A 15877-nucleotide genomic window follows, 5' to 3' on the forward strand; every position below is an offset into this window, starting at 1 on the left:
GGTCATTAATAAGCACAATGTGCCAGTTCAATGGCTGTAAACTGAAGTTAGTGATCATAACAAATTAGATAAAGTTGAACTATCTGATTTCTATTTCCTTTTAAGACATGCAAAAAACAATTCTATATTAATGTTCATTGCATCATGTCATAATGTTTGGCCTGTACTGAATCACCTTCTTTAGTCCAATCATAAGGATATGCCTTCGAACAATGAAAGAAAACATTTTGAACTCATCAGTGTTTAAATGCTGTTGTTAAAGTGAGGAAGAGGGGTCCACTGGATTTTCTGTCTTGACATTGTTGTGACATTAACTCTATGACAGCTATATGAATTTGGAGACGATGATGTAAAAGTGGTATAAAAGGTTTCAGGAGATGAAGATAATGGAAGGTGCATTAAAAGGAGGCATGGATTGAACTACTCTAGCCTACGTTGCATAAGTTGGTAGCTCCCTCGCAAGAATTCTGGCAAACATAATGCTGAACTCTTACATATGCTTGCAAACTTGATTGGAGGAAACAGTGCACTAACATCCTCATTTAGCTTTTTGTTTAGGAGGAACAGTAATATACATAAGCAGGATTCCTTTCAAAAGCATCCAATTTAGTTACCGCTGCACTTGACTGTATCAACAACTTGACAGTTTCAACAAAGACGAGATCCTCCTACAATGGCACAATGCAAGGCTGTGCCGTTGTCTAGACCATGGCCACTATTGATGTCTAATACACGTATGTATAGATGTAGTTAGCAGATCTTAACCACCAAGTGTCGCAATCATGACATGGTTCCTCTGCTCCAAAATCATCTGACTGTTACCATGTTTCCTACCACACCAGAGTCCAGCTTTACCAATTATGAAGTTGTCCTTAATTACTTGCTTAAAACCAAACTAGTCATTTTATGCGGCTAACTTGGGAGATTTGAGTAGATCTTGCCTGCTTGTTGTAAGATTGTCACTCAATCATTGCAACATGATTGTTTTTTCCCCTTTACTCATTGCATAAAACCTAACAGGTCATTTTCTGCAGCTAACACTAGAAGAATTAAGTAGATGTTGTCAATTTCTTTGATCTCACCAGTTTGTTTCTCAACCACTGCAAGATTATTGTCTCTTTATCAAAATCTACGTTGAAATTTCTTCAATGAATTTTAATTTAAGTTCAGAAATTTCATCTCATCTTTTACGTTGTCCAAATTTATATCCTTTTGAACTTTCAGCCACAGCAGTAAATATTCCACTCTTGTCCAATAAAATATACTAGGTAGCCCAAGAACATAAACTCTGAACAATTGTACTTTAAGGGAATGGTGTTTCAAGTGCTTAGGGTGTGTTTTTCAACATAAATAAGATTCGAAAATTGCTTGTTCCGTTGGATTTACAACAGATAAATTTGTTATGTGTTTCTGTTAAATCACTTGACAAAATCTGTTAAATGTTGGTTAAATCAACATGCATAACTCACCCTAGAAATTACACAATCTTTATAGCAAGGAACACATCATCTATTTACAAGATGAACTTACAAGTACATATCATCAACATAATATGGGCTGGTACGAGTCATGTTCTTCGAACCATGGTTAGGGTATTGGTCATAAATAACAAGCCCCATCAACCAACTCCTCAATTATGAATCATTTCAACCAAAAATCAGTCATTTTACAAAAGATCCACAACAAGCATGTATGCACACCGTCCAGTATTTTGTGACAATGACACTTGCATCACATTAGTGTACAGGGTCATATCAACAAACACAATATGGATTGGTACAAGTCATACTCTCCCAACCCTAGCTAGGGCATCTGCCATAAATAACAAGCTTAAATGACCAACTTCTTACTTAGGAATCACTTCCAATCAAAATTGGTCACTTCACAAAAGATCCACAACAAGCATATATACGCATCATCAAGTTTTTTGTGGCAACTACAATTTCCTAAGTCTGGAAGGTCCTTTTATCTTTTCCAAATCAATCACTTCCAAAGTATGACTAGGGTTTTTAGATGCCCTCAAACCCTAGGCTTTTCTCATAAGAATGAAAGAATAAGCGTTGTTTCTTCCAAACCCTACCATCCATTGTTTTCATTGGACAAACCCCAACTTCAGTCAATCTTGAATTGACTCAATAACCTTGGGGCTCAAGAAAAAGAGAACAAAACTTCACAAAAGAGAAAAGTTCACGCTTTTCACATCTCTAATATGAGTATGTGATTAATATGATGAATGAAAATATGTCCCCTTTATTTATATGAAAGATGAGGTATGCCAACAATAATAAAGTGGATAAAATCCCCAACAAAGAACTTAAATAATCATTAGATAGGCCCACATGTGATGAGTTCCAATTTTAGGTTATGCATATCAGACATGTCCATCAAACATAAGGGTAGCAATGTGAGTGCTCTGCGAGAGGTTTTCAATGCTCTTCCAAAGGTTAATGCTTCAATGCTCCCATAAGCCATTTGTACCATCAGCTCTACACTTACATGAATACTCAACTCAAGCATCCTTAAGTCTACCATATGCCTCCATGCAGCAACAAATTTTCTGCATGCTATTTAGGGTTTAATGCCATGCTCTTAGATGCTTAATTCTCCTCCAAATGGGTCATCCTCCCAAGCATGCAGCCAAGCCTTTCATGTGAATGCCTCATGAAGAGTATAATCATGCCACAAGGGACTCTAAAAGTGTGTCAAATAGGCATAAAGTCAAGATATAACAATCAATGAATAAGCTATTTCTAATGTGTATGTGCACAAAGCAAACAAAGTTTGTCTACACACCATGCAACCCACATCACATTAAGCACTATTATGCATGGTGTAAAATGCTTTTAGAGTAGCCCTAAAAACTAATACTTAATTTTTTATGAGGAAAGTGTTTTTACAAACACTAGTCTTCTTCCCCTTATTTCAACCAAATCTACAATCACAAATTTGAACCCACAACAATCTTAGAACAATGACTAGCCCTTGGAAAGTAATTGCCACTCAAATATCATGTTCCTCCATTAAAACATCACACCTTACCTCAAACCACTCTAAGGTTGACAAATGAGAATGTCTAATACAATATGGTTAGCATGTCTCCTAAGAAGTATATGCACCCTCATCAAGATTTAGGTACTACTACATGCTCTTATGCATGTACAATATATGAGTAAGCCATCCCAACTTTTTGTGTGCCACTAGATGGTCAAAACATGTCCTTCCTTAGGGTCTTGTCATCCACATTTAGCCTTGATTTTTTTTTTAAACCTCTAAGTCAAGCTTTGGAACACCAACCTCATTTCTTCAATCATTGGAGAAGATACTTCTCTTTTAGTGGCCCATACATTTTCATCAAACTCCACATTTGGCTAACTGTAGTCTTTTGTTGCATTGAAAGGTAGACCTTGTAAGCTTTGGAAATCATATTTTATCCAAAAAACAAGATACTATTACAACATCTTGAACCTCTTATTTGCTAGGGGCTTGATCACCTATGAATATGAAGGAACATAACCTTGACCATTAATGACTTGTCAAACATATTTCCTACTAACTTCATAGGCTTAAAATGTTTTGGCACCACATCATGTGTTGTTTAGGGCATCCTGAAAATATGATCACATCTCCATACAAAGCAAATACAAGTGAATTAGATTTACTAATATCACGAGCATGAAAATATGCAAAAATCTCATCCATCTTGCCATACCAAGTTCATAGTGCAAATGATACCCCACACAAGGCCTCCAACAGTAAACATGGGTGTCTCTCCCTTGCACCTCAAAATCTTTAGTCTTTGAAGCAAACCCCTTAGTAGGATAAACTCCTCTCTTTCCAAGAAAATCCTTTGGTCGTTGGAGCAAGAATCTCGTCGAGGTCAACTCTAACTTTTTGAGAGAATCCAACAACCCTATATTGGTACTCTTCAACACTCCCACCAATTGCAATCTTGGAATCAATCATTAATTCCACAATAGGTTTTGAACCTATTATGGTCCACTAGGTTGCACCCCCTTGCTCTCGCATAGGGGAGAAAGAGAAAGAAGCATCCACCATCATTCTAGAACAACAAAACGAACTATTAGGAGATAAATGTTCACCTCTTATATTTGCTCAAACTCTTGCCATGCCTTAATTGAGCCCATCTAATCATATGCAGAGTTGCTTTTTATTAAGGTGTCAAGCCTTACAAGCTCTCTTCGCACATTTTGTGCAATCATTAGGGATGTTTGGTTGTGTCTTTCTCCATGCTAAATTCGATGTCAGACCCCTTTTAGCCCAAAACATTCATGCATGGATTTCATAACCTGATTGCATTGTGCATGGTTACATGGACACTATGATGTGATCTAATTATGCTCTGTTTTTTGGCTAGGTTATGTAGGTGGGGTTTTCCAACTTGTTTAGTTAATTCTCTATGTTTTTATTTTGTTAATTTTGCCATCTCATCTTGTTTCCAACCAATGTTTGAGAAGAGAGATTTTCCAAAGGTGGTTGTGTTGACTACATGGGCCAATGTATTAAGGCACTAGTTTGTGTACTTGAAAGTCTAGATCATGGCACCTCACAAGGATGAGCAATCCGACATAAGGCATTGAATGTTGTCACCTAAAAAGACCTCTATACAAAATTTCATTGTTCATGATCTCCCTCTAGTTAGGTCTTTGTCTCCCATAATTTATTGTTGAAGTGGACTATTTTACCATTCAGTGAGGGATCATGAGATTCCCACATTCTTACATTCCTCCATTCATGGCAATTTTTTGACCTACATCGGGGTTTTCCCCTTGAGTATCCACCAAAGAAATCTTGCCAAAAGCATGCTAACCTTCATGACTCCATGCTATCATTGGAGAAGATGCTTCTGTTCTAGAGGCCCATATATTTTCATTAAACTCCACATTTTGGCTCACCGTAGTATTTTATTGCATTGGAAGGTTGACCTTGTAAGCTTTGGAAATCACATTTTATCAAAAAAACAAGATACTACTACAACATCTTGAACCTCCTCTTTGCTAGGGGCTTGATCACTATGAATACAAAGGAACATAACCTTGGACCATCAATGACTTGTCTAACATATTTCCTACTAACTTCATAGGCTTAAAATGTTTAGGCACCACATCATGTGTTGTTTAGGACGCCCTTCAAATATGATCATATCTCCATACAAAGAAAATACAAGAGAATTAGATTTACTAAAATCACAAGCATGAAAATATGCATAAATCTCATCCATCTTGACATACCAAGTTCATAGTGCAAATAATAGCCCACACAAGGCCTCCAACACTAAACATGGGTGTCTCTCCTGCGCACCATAAAATTTTTGGTCTTTGAAGAAAACCCCTCAATAGGATAAACTCCTCTCTTTCCAAGAGAATCCTTTGGTCGCTAGAGCAAGAATCTCATTGAGGTCAACTCTAACTTTTTGAGAGAATCCAACAACCCTAAATTGGTACTCTTCAACACTCCCATCAAATGAAATCTTGGAATCAATCATTGATTCCATAATAGGTTTTGAACCTATTATGGTCCCTTAGGTTGCACCCCCTTGCTCTCACATAGGGGAAAAAGAGAAAGAAGCATCCACCATCATTCTAGAATAACAAAACAAACTATGAGAAGGAGATAAGTGTTCACCTCTTATATTTGTTCAAACTCTTGCCATGCCTTAATTGAGCCCATCTAGTCATATGCGGAGTTGCTTTTTAGTAAGGTGTCCAGCCTTACAAGCTCTCTTCACACATTTTTTGCAATCATTGGGTAGATTTGGAAGCCCTAAGAAGCAGCCTTTCAATGAAATTGGAAGATGTTTAGAGGGATGATTTTGCAAGCTCTAGGTGCAACGTTCTAGAGTAGCCAAATTGTTGACAAGATGGACAAATATGAAAGCTGATTTGTCACATAGTTAGCACAATTTTGGTAGCCCTAGGAGCAATATTTTGAGATGACTCTAAGAATGACAAATGGGAATATCTGGAGGATGGGATGAAGACCAGGATGCAGGAAGTGAAGACCTCAAGCGCAGGATCATGAAAGAAGAAATCATGGTATGTTAGGAGGTGGATTTGAAGCCCTAGTTCAAAAGTTGCAGATGAAGAAACTCAATGATAAGAGGGTTGGTTGAGGAATCTACAATAGATCTCCATGGTAGTTGATGTAAGGAAGGTATGAGTAATTTTGACACAAGTTGAGGCTTGTTGATGTACTCTACTTGTTTGAGAGGGAGCGAGTATGGATTTCTCCTCTCAAGTTGAGAGGGAGTAAATTTGGACACATGGTTCTCCTTGTGTCATATACTATGACGAATTAGGATTGACATCCTAAGTCAAATACATGGACATGGATAAGGAGAATGTTGGATTGGATAAGCATCTTGGACAAACATTCTTGAGTCATGTATTGTGAAGGATTAGGATGGACATCCTAAGTGAAGTACCTGGACTTGGAAAAAGAATGGTCCAATGGACAAACATTCGCTTGAGGGAAATGGTTTGGCGAAGGAGATACTCCAGGCATCCTAGTTGGCATATGTGCCTCAGAGAGGTGGCATGGTGTCCCATGGAATGCATCCCAAAATTGTGCTATGATCTTGTGGAGAGATAGAGTGTACCTGTCAAGGCCTTGGTAATGTGACAATGCTGGCTATGATGATACTATCATCATTGAAGCTTATCAATCTCGATCCATTCTTATGTGAATATTTCAAATTGAGATAGACCTATTGAGTCATTATGAATACCTCCCTAGTTAAGAGGGAGTGTTGGAAAAGTAACTAGGTTCGGCCTTCATATGTATCTTTGTACTTGTAACAAAAACAAAAAGAAGAAAAATATTTATATTATAATTATTTCTTTAGTTAAGAATGTTCTACATGCTTCTAGGTTTTTTTGAAGTAAAAGTATTAAATTTAAGTCAAAATCCATTTGGACCCTTGGTAAGAAAAATATGTTTTGTTAAAAAGATAAAAAAACCTCCGTAAGACCAAGTCGGCCCTCCAGAGGGTCAGGTCATCCTTCTCAACAAATGTGACCTTTCACAGTGACGAACAACTATATATTGATGTGAATCCTCCACCAAAAGGTTGGTAATTTCATTAAAGTTTCGTGGAAAAGTTTAGAGGCTTGTGAAGCAAGATTTTTTGTGGGATAAGATATGGAAAAGATGCTTTTTTTTGTGTCGTCTTCGTGACCTAGAATCTAGAATAAATTTTTGTGACACATAACTTGAAAAGATGCAAGTTTATGAAGGCTTGAACTATGTAAAATTATACAAGCTATTGAGACTATCTTTGTGATGTCTTGCGAGCTGATGAAGGGCTATAATGAGTATAATATGCAAGTTGATGATATGATTGTGATATGCGAAGGAGGACTATGAAGCCTATAAAATTTGAGTTTGTGACAAATCAACTTGAGGATACAAACTTGATAGAGAATGGAGGGCTGAGTTGGGGATCTTATGGAGGAATTTGTCTTGGTCTTGGTCTTGGATATCTCATTTGATCTGGTTTTGTAATAAGAGGATTGTTTAGGTTTTCCATTGGCATGGAGCCTACATCTTTTGTTATATTGTTTCTTTATGATCTTTAGGCACATTTTGGTAATTGTTTGATGAAGAAAAACATAATAAGACTAATAAGAATCCAGCGAAATTCACAAGCAATTATCACGAAAGAGAAATCCACCAAGCAACTCAATTTCTCAACAACAATGACATAAAAATTTAGTCAGGATTCTAGAATCCCCTTTACTTAATTAGAGCCTAGCAGATGTCCTTGTCCAAAGCTTCATCTAAGGGGTTTCATCACCTAACCTCCACAACTAATGAGAGCCTACAATATTGTCCTTCAAGAAATATTGCAAAGTGGCTCCACCAAATTCTCTACTAAGGAAATTTATGCTTTTGTCATTATACCTCCCACTACGCTGCATTAGTTAAAATTAGTATAGAAGTTGTGAAAGGAAAGAGGGATTGGAAATTTCACTAACAAAATTATAAGGGGAGAAACTACTAGAGCCTATTTGGGGTAAATGCAGTGGCCATGATTGATCATCTACGATTCCCAATGACCATTTGAATGGTTAAGATCACCCGCTTGAGGCTCAAGAGGGGTACACTCAAAAAGGGACATGGTGGATGCACCATTTTTCTTCATTGCCTCTTAGTATGGCTTCTTTGAACTAGATAACCTAAATTAAAAGATTGACTTGATAACCCAACTTACACCATTGAAACTTTGAGGTTCACCAAGTGCATCATTGTGGGGAGATAGAGTCTATGAAGAAAGACATTATTACAATAGAACAAAGGGGACATTTCAACGTTTTGCATTATTATGTGGAATTTTGAATAATTGGTTCTAAAAGGGGTTTGCAACAATGGTGCCATCCTATTCTCTTCTTTTATTCTTCTTCAATATGTAAATGTTATCTGAGTAGCAAATGTCTAAATAGATGTAACCAATCCCAATATCAAGATTTTATAGTTCTTACCCCTCCTTCCCTCGTTTTATTAAAAACTTCTATTGTGTCAAATGAATTGTTGGGTTTGTTGTTGAAAACTAGGATTGAGGAAGTTTTGCCATAGATTGATGAACAAAATTCCGACATGTTATAATTTTTTCCCTCTTCGTGTTTTTTTTTCTCACATGGTGTTGAATGAACCAATGGATTGATGCTTTCCTTTCCCATTTATTTCCTTGTCTAATGAATGTGTGTGAGGAAAGTAGCATTTAGCGTTATCCTAAGATTATATCTATTCATTTCATCATTTATCTTTAAAGGATGGAGCTATGATTAAGGAACCGTTTTGAGGTGAACCAACTGAGCCTATCCGTAGAAGTGTTTGATAGTTCTACCCAGTTTCCCTCCAACAACATACATAATCCCTTCATGTTTTATTTGTTGTAATTCGTGAAGGCTGCCACAATGCATCACCTGGATTCCTTACCAAAATTGGCTAGAGCTTTAGAGAACAAATCTTGAGGAAGTATTAAGGGCACCCTCGATTTGGCCTAGGGTTCAACTTAAATGTTTAGAGTTGCTTAGGGAAGTGACCCTATACATCATGTCCTAATATTCCGCCACTCTGTGATAGTGGGGGGCATGACCTGGGTGCTGACACCTATCTCCATGGAATCCCACCATACATGATTTACATATATCTTCTCTAATCTAGAAGGCTCAACCAACTTCTTACTAGTATGTACAAGTTCCACAAAAATAAACAGTGACTTGTAAAAGGCACCAACTCACACACCTCTAGCCAAAGTCCTCAAACTTGCTAGGCTAAAATCACTAATAGTGCATTATTGCCCTTAACTACAACTCTACACTAAAGTTATGCTATACAAGAGACAAAAATAATACTTTTGTTTAAACTAGGGATTAAAAAAACATTATTCAAATTAATAACATCCCATGTTGGCATATGGAAGGAAATAGAGCTCGCTCCTCTCACAAGGTAAGTAGCATCATCACCCAAATCAACATGCATTCCTCCCTCCTCTTGAAGCTTGCTCAATAATTCCTTGTTATAGGTAATACATCTACATGCCCCATTGTCCACATACCATATAAGACTTGCTAAATGGAGAAGGGGGTTTCATGTTGATATGATAACTCATTGTGTAATGTCTCCCCCCACATTTACCCAAATTCACAAGTTCGCCAGGGTAAACATGAGATGAGAGTTACTATGCGAGACCTGATTGCCAAGGCACACTTAGGGAAAATGGGGTCCACATGTCCAGAACTCACTGCATATAGTTAGTGACACATGATCACAATGTTATCATCCTACTTGACCCAACACTGTTTCATTTCCTTAAATTTAACACAAATTTCTATTTTTGGCAGTTTTTCAGTTTCTAAACTTCTGAGGTCATTTTGAGGGCCTAAACGACATTTTTAGGGAAAATGGAGAGACCAGAAAAATGACATAGTAAATTCCACATTTTTGTTTCTTGGTCTCCTCGTGGATATCTTCAAAACGAGGTATTATGATAGTGAAATAGACACTCTATGCCAAAGTTAAGACCCTGGGAAGTTGGAGGTCCAAATTACTCATTTATACAAACACTTTGTGTGCATAGTAGTTGTAGGTTATAAATACACATCTGTTTACTAGTTCAATAAGCTCACCATAGAATCATCAAGAAGGCCCTATGCCCTCTCAACGTTGTTGCAACAACACTATTAGTCCATATATTCATCAACCAATCAATAACTAAACAAATTCATTAGAAGAGTAATATATATTACACATCATATAACCAACATATAATCAGAAAATAACCAACATAGAGACCATGGAAAATCAGTCACAATATCGCCAACATAATCATTACAAATGCTCATAGATCACAATAAGGAAATGTCTCATATTAACATATGAAAATACCAACCAAGTCAGGGACTTCCATGTACCCCCTGACCATAGATTGGGTTGAACCAAATCTCTCTTTTAGTCAATCATCCTTGTGCCATATTCCAAGCATGAATGTGGGATTTCATGGAATAAACTAAAACAAAACCAAACCAAGGCTTATAAAGGCTAAGCCACCTCAACCCTCAATCACAATGATTCCACCTCCACGGTCGAACATCACTAACACCAACTAGATCGGCCTCTACCCAAGCTATCTAAGGCTCCACGAATTAGTAACTCAACCCACAACCCTCCAGGGCTCCAGAGTGCTTTTCCAACCTGGCTCCAGTGACTAGTAACTCAACCCACAACCCTCCAGGGCTCCAGAGCGCTTTTCCAACCTGGCTCCAGTGACTAGTAACTCAATGCACCAAGGGGTCTAGAGTGTTTGTCCCAACGTAGGATCCAGGACTAGTAACTCAACCTAAGCTGTTCCAGGGCTTCCAGAGCGTTTGTTCCAACCCACTACCATAAGGAATTATGAGCACCAATCAGAAAACAATCAAGTGGAAAAAACCCACAACACCATGCCTATCTAGGAAATGGCAAGGCAAAGCTAAACCCACTGTCAATCTAGGTAGATCTCCATGCCAATGACAACACATAACCAAAAAATCAAATGTATATACCATACATCCATAAACAAACAAGGAAATCATACATGCAACTTGTTACCTGTAAAGCAATCAGGATGTAACCATTGATCTAATTGTTCCTTTGTGCTTTCTTACTTTCATTTGCCTTCTTTGTCCAAATCCAATGTATGCCCAAGTGCTTCAAGAATGCTCCAAGAATACTCTAATTGTGCAAGAGTATGAGAGAGTGAGAGAATAAAAGAGAACTCCAAGCTAAAATTGCAAAAGGTTGTGAATTGATCCTCAAAAGCCTTTTTATTATTGAGGCCTCTATTATCTTCATTTTTCCTTCAATTTCCTTCTCAGGAAAATTTGTAACCTTTCACCTCCCTCTTCTCTCATTTTCCTTTATTTTCATAAATAAAATGCCAATTTTCGCCCATTTCCATAGCCATTAATTAATCACAAGTGATACCCATCACTATGTTTTGCCCAAGATTCAACTTGGAGTACGTGTCCCATGGCCTTTGTCTTATATTTTATTTACATAGAAAATCGACCAGGGGTTGTTACACATCGACTCCCACTATAGTACCTTCACTCCCGGCAACCTATTTATTCTACCCAACTTTCATTTTCTTCTTCTTTAGACATTGGTTGGTGTAATATCCCTTCCAATGACACTTAAAACATTTCACATCACTGAAATATTTCTTACCTTAGTTTGATTCTTCCTTCACACCCTTGTAATTTTTCTTGTTTCCCTTCATCGTCTTCTCAATGAGGTCTATGTCTCTACTTCATTTTTTTCATTAGAAAAGTTCTAATATTACTTCCTTTTTTTCATCTTGAAGCTTATTGTAAGTAGGTAAATTATCATGGCACAAACACCTTAGACACAGGGTTTCGAAGATGGAATAAATACATTCAAGGAAATGGCCACCAACTCCTTATCCTCAACTTTGATCTTTATAACAATATTCTAATTTTTGGCTAGTTAGGTCACCATAGTGTTTGTATTAGGCATGTAGATGATTGTAAGCTTGTTTCTTAAGAGCATCTTCCTAAAAACACTCACACATTGGTATAATCCCACTAAAGAATCATAGATATCCTTGTCAATGTTCTTCTTAGTGATGTGAGTGATCAAATGATCCCTTGTTGAATCAAGAACGATTCACTTTGTTGTACCCTTCTTAGAATTCATTAACAATAGTGTCAATTTGGTAGGTGAAATAGTCACATTCTCAGTGTACTCTTAAAGCTTGGCATTCTCAAATAACATTTGTAGCATACACTTGCAAGGAGTAAAATTGGAAGCACCTTCCACATTGTCACATTCTCTAACATGGGAGTGGTGATCCCTACAAATATGAATCAACCTCAAATTAACAATCAACAACAAATCAATTAGAATAATATTTCTAGGGTTCAAACTCTTCTCCCAAATCACACAAGGGTTTCGCAACCAACACCTTGTACTAGGTTAAGCACATCTCTCAGGTATGGAACACCTAAAATATCTTGTGCCCTCTTCAGAAAAGAATGATCTTAGTCAAATCAACATTGGTTGCATGTTAAAATCTATTTTAATGCAAATTAAAAAAAAAATACTTCAACCTCGAGGTTTCGTTGTTCTATTTCCATAAACTTTTAGTTTATAGTTGAATCTAAAATATAAAATACTGCCAAGTAATTTAATTGTTTTTAAATTCTTCTCATTTGATTATCAATATCGAATTGTAATAATATGAAGCATATACACTATATGTGCAAGATTTAGTTATCATAAACAAAAGTCACAGAATGCTAATCTTCTAAATTAACTAAATAATATGTTACAAGAACTAATCATATCTCTAATTTGTAAATTACTTTAACAACCCATTACAATCCTTAACATGCATTCTAAATGATGGCCTCTGTAATAACAATGAAGTAATTTATCAAATGTTAATTTTTCTATAGCTTCGCTGAAAGGATGAAACTATATTGAAATTATCACTCTATAATTATGCATTAAATAGAACTGTAATAATGATTTGAAGAAACAACAAACTAGAAATTAAAATGAAAGCTACAACATAAATCAGAGAACTAAATCGAGATCTAAATTGTAACAAATACCCTTACACAGTGGGCCCTCCTAGTTAAGGTTTTTGCTACATAAGCATTACAATAGTAACTTAATTCAACATACACCATTTTCAGGATTGAAACATATGTAAGATGCACATCACTATTTTATAATAGCTCAAGGAAAACATAGTATAAAGTATATCATAACAATTTTATGATAATATAATCCATGATGTCTCCCCCATTTACAATATTTTATAAAACTCCTTATATATCATTCTAAGCAATTTATTATATCAGTAAACCGACAAATTACAAATCAAATTGAAACTACTGGACAAAGCATCCTATAGAAATATGTTTTTTGATAATCATTTCCTCTATTAACATCTTGACAATTGGTTCCATAAATCCACGGATCGATCTTCAAAGTGATCCTCTGTTCAATCTAATGAGATATTTGTTAATACAATGTCACTAACTTTGGTTCCATTGTCAGAAACTCCTTGTTTACTTGAATGTTGACCAATCTCTTTCACTTATCTACTTGCTTCTATGACTTGGCTGTTGAATAGATGTCCATCTCTAGCTCATTTACAATCTTGTCCAACTCATGGTTCTTTCTCTAGATCACCACAACCATACGAAATGTGACTTTGCCCTGGTCTTAGCTAAAAAATGTATATAGTCACTACAAGATCAAAGATTCCTCTAGCAACTTATTAGAAAATAATTCATAATAAAAAATTACTTATTCAAAGATAAAAAATGCATAAAAATAAACAATTTAACTTGAAAAATCTTCCTTGACTTATTATCTTGTAGATGGTAAGTTTTAATGGAAAAATGGGGTAAACATGAGGTAGAGGGTATGAGTTCAGAAGGAAAAATTATGGAAAAAAAGTGACAAATTTTTTGAAAATGAGAATCCAAAATCTCCCCCACACGAAAGGTGAGTTTTGCCCCTAAAAGACTATGTTTCTTGTAAAATTTCAAAATTATATTGCATCACTTTCAACATATTCTGAAGCATCAAGTAAAATGTTCAAGTTGGAAGTCTTGGCATCTTTCTTGTGTTTCTATATATTTAGCTTAATTTTAATCCTTCTATTCCTTATTTTTATTTCTTGACTCTTTCTATACCATTTTTTGGGTTGTTTGGCTAGTAATTTATTTTGCTTTCAACTGTTCATTTTCCTTTTGTAATTTTTCATAGTTTTGAGTTTTTTCATTTTCACTTTTGATGTGTTTTTCTAGCAACTTGAGCTCCTAGATCTCTTCCTTCTATCGTTTAACTTTGCTTAATTTCTATACCTTTGATGTACATGGTACATAATCTACTTTGTTAAAAGGTTCTTCAATTGTCAAATCTCCAATAATATCTTCGAGTGTAAAATTGTCTTTAATGTCCATAGTTGTAGAAGCTTTAGGTTTTGTAGCTATGTTTATTTCAATGTTTACTTTCTTGTATGTATTAAACCTTAGTGAAATCTTTGAAGGAGGCTTCGTTTTGAATCACTTTACCAAAATCTTCATAAATATGTTATCATCCTTTGTACTTGATTTCTTTGGTGAATCTTTAACCTCAATCACTCGTTTTCCATGAACATCTTCACCAATATTCTAATTTTATTGATTTCATGTCATGCTCATATTTATTCTCCTTAGAGGAATGCTCACTTCAAAGGAGTCTCCTATTTTTTTAGTTGCTTCTTTCTCCGCAATTTGGGGTTTAAAACCCTTTTTTCTTGCCTTTGCTTATAACTTGACATATTTTCTTTGTGAGTATTTGGTTTTTGGAACCCTTTTCTCCTATGGAGGGTTCAAATTGTCCTTCAAAACTTTAGGCTCAATTTTTGAGCTCTTCCGCTTTCAACCCTTGGTTGCTTTTTTCTTAAGTATTGAGTCCTAGTCTCTGCCAGAGCCATGGGTTTCATTTTGTTCTTTTGTGCTAACTAGGGGCTCGATGAAATTATTTCTAATTAAAAATTCATCTCATTTCATTTTTCCTTTGGAATTCATCTACAACCATAATTTTCACTAAGCCAAAATAATGTAGGCTTCTTTCTGGGTTTTGAGGGTTTATTTGAATCCCTGTTGCCATTTTCTTAAGACAATTTAGTAAATAAAAAGGTAAATTAGTCTTCTTATCAACTTGGAAATGCATTAATGACCTTAGATGATAGAAAAAGACAATATCATACCTTCCCTTGTTGTTTATGTATTTTGCATGATAAACAAAAAATCTTGCCACTTTTTCTTTAACATCTTTTGGGAATACCATTTTTGAAGTTTACAACTTCATATGGCTTCTTCAACAACTATTTCCACCTATCCACTTTCAATTTTTGATTCATAAACCATTTTCACCTATTAATGCCAATTTAGTAGCTTAGGTTATGGATCTTTATGACACCTGTAACCATAAGTCACAAATCTATGCTCTAATGCCATTGAAAGTTTTAACAAATTCCATCCTAACCTTATCAGTCCCCCCTGTGAATCTGTGGAAGAAGGAAACCATCCAACCTTTTGAAATCTTCAACCACATTTTGGATAAGCCTACAAAACTTTAAACCCATCTATTTCGTACCGCACTACCGAACCTATCACAACCAGAATTGTGAGAGGAGATATTCGGGTTCACACTTCTCCTTTTTACCACAACTTATTGCAACAATTTATGGAGTTTCTATGCAACAATTTATGTAAATGATGCAGGTTGGAGGTTTGAATTTGGAAGGAGCTAAAAATAATGCAAGTTTTTCCATGTTTGTAGAATTTCATAA

Source organism: Pinus tabuliformis, chromosome Q, assembly GCF_031772625.1.
Source record: "Pinus tabuliformis cultivar Carrire ecotype Pingquan chromosome Q, CPIR1, whole genome shotgun sequence".
NCBI classification, from domain to species: domain Eukaryota; kingdom Viridiplantae; phylum Streptophyta; class Pinopsida; order Pinales; family Pinaceae; genus Pinus; species Pinus tabuliformis.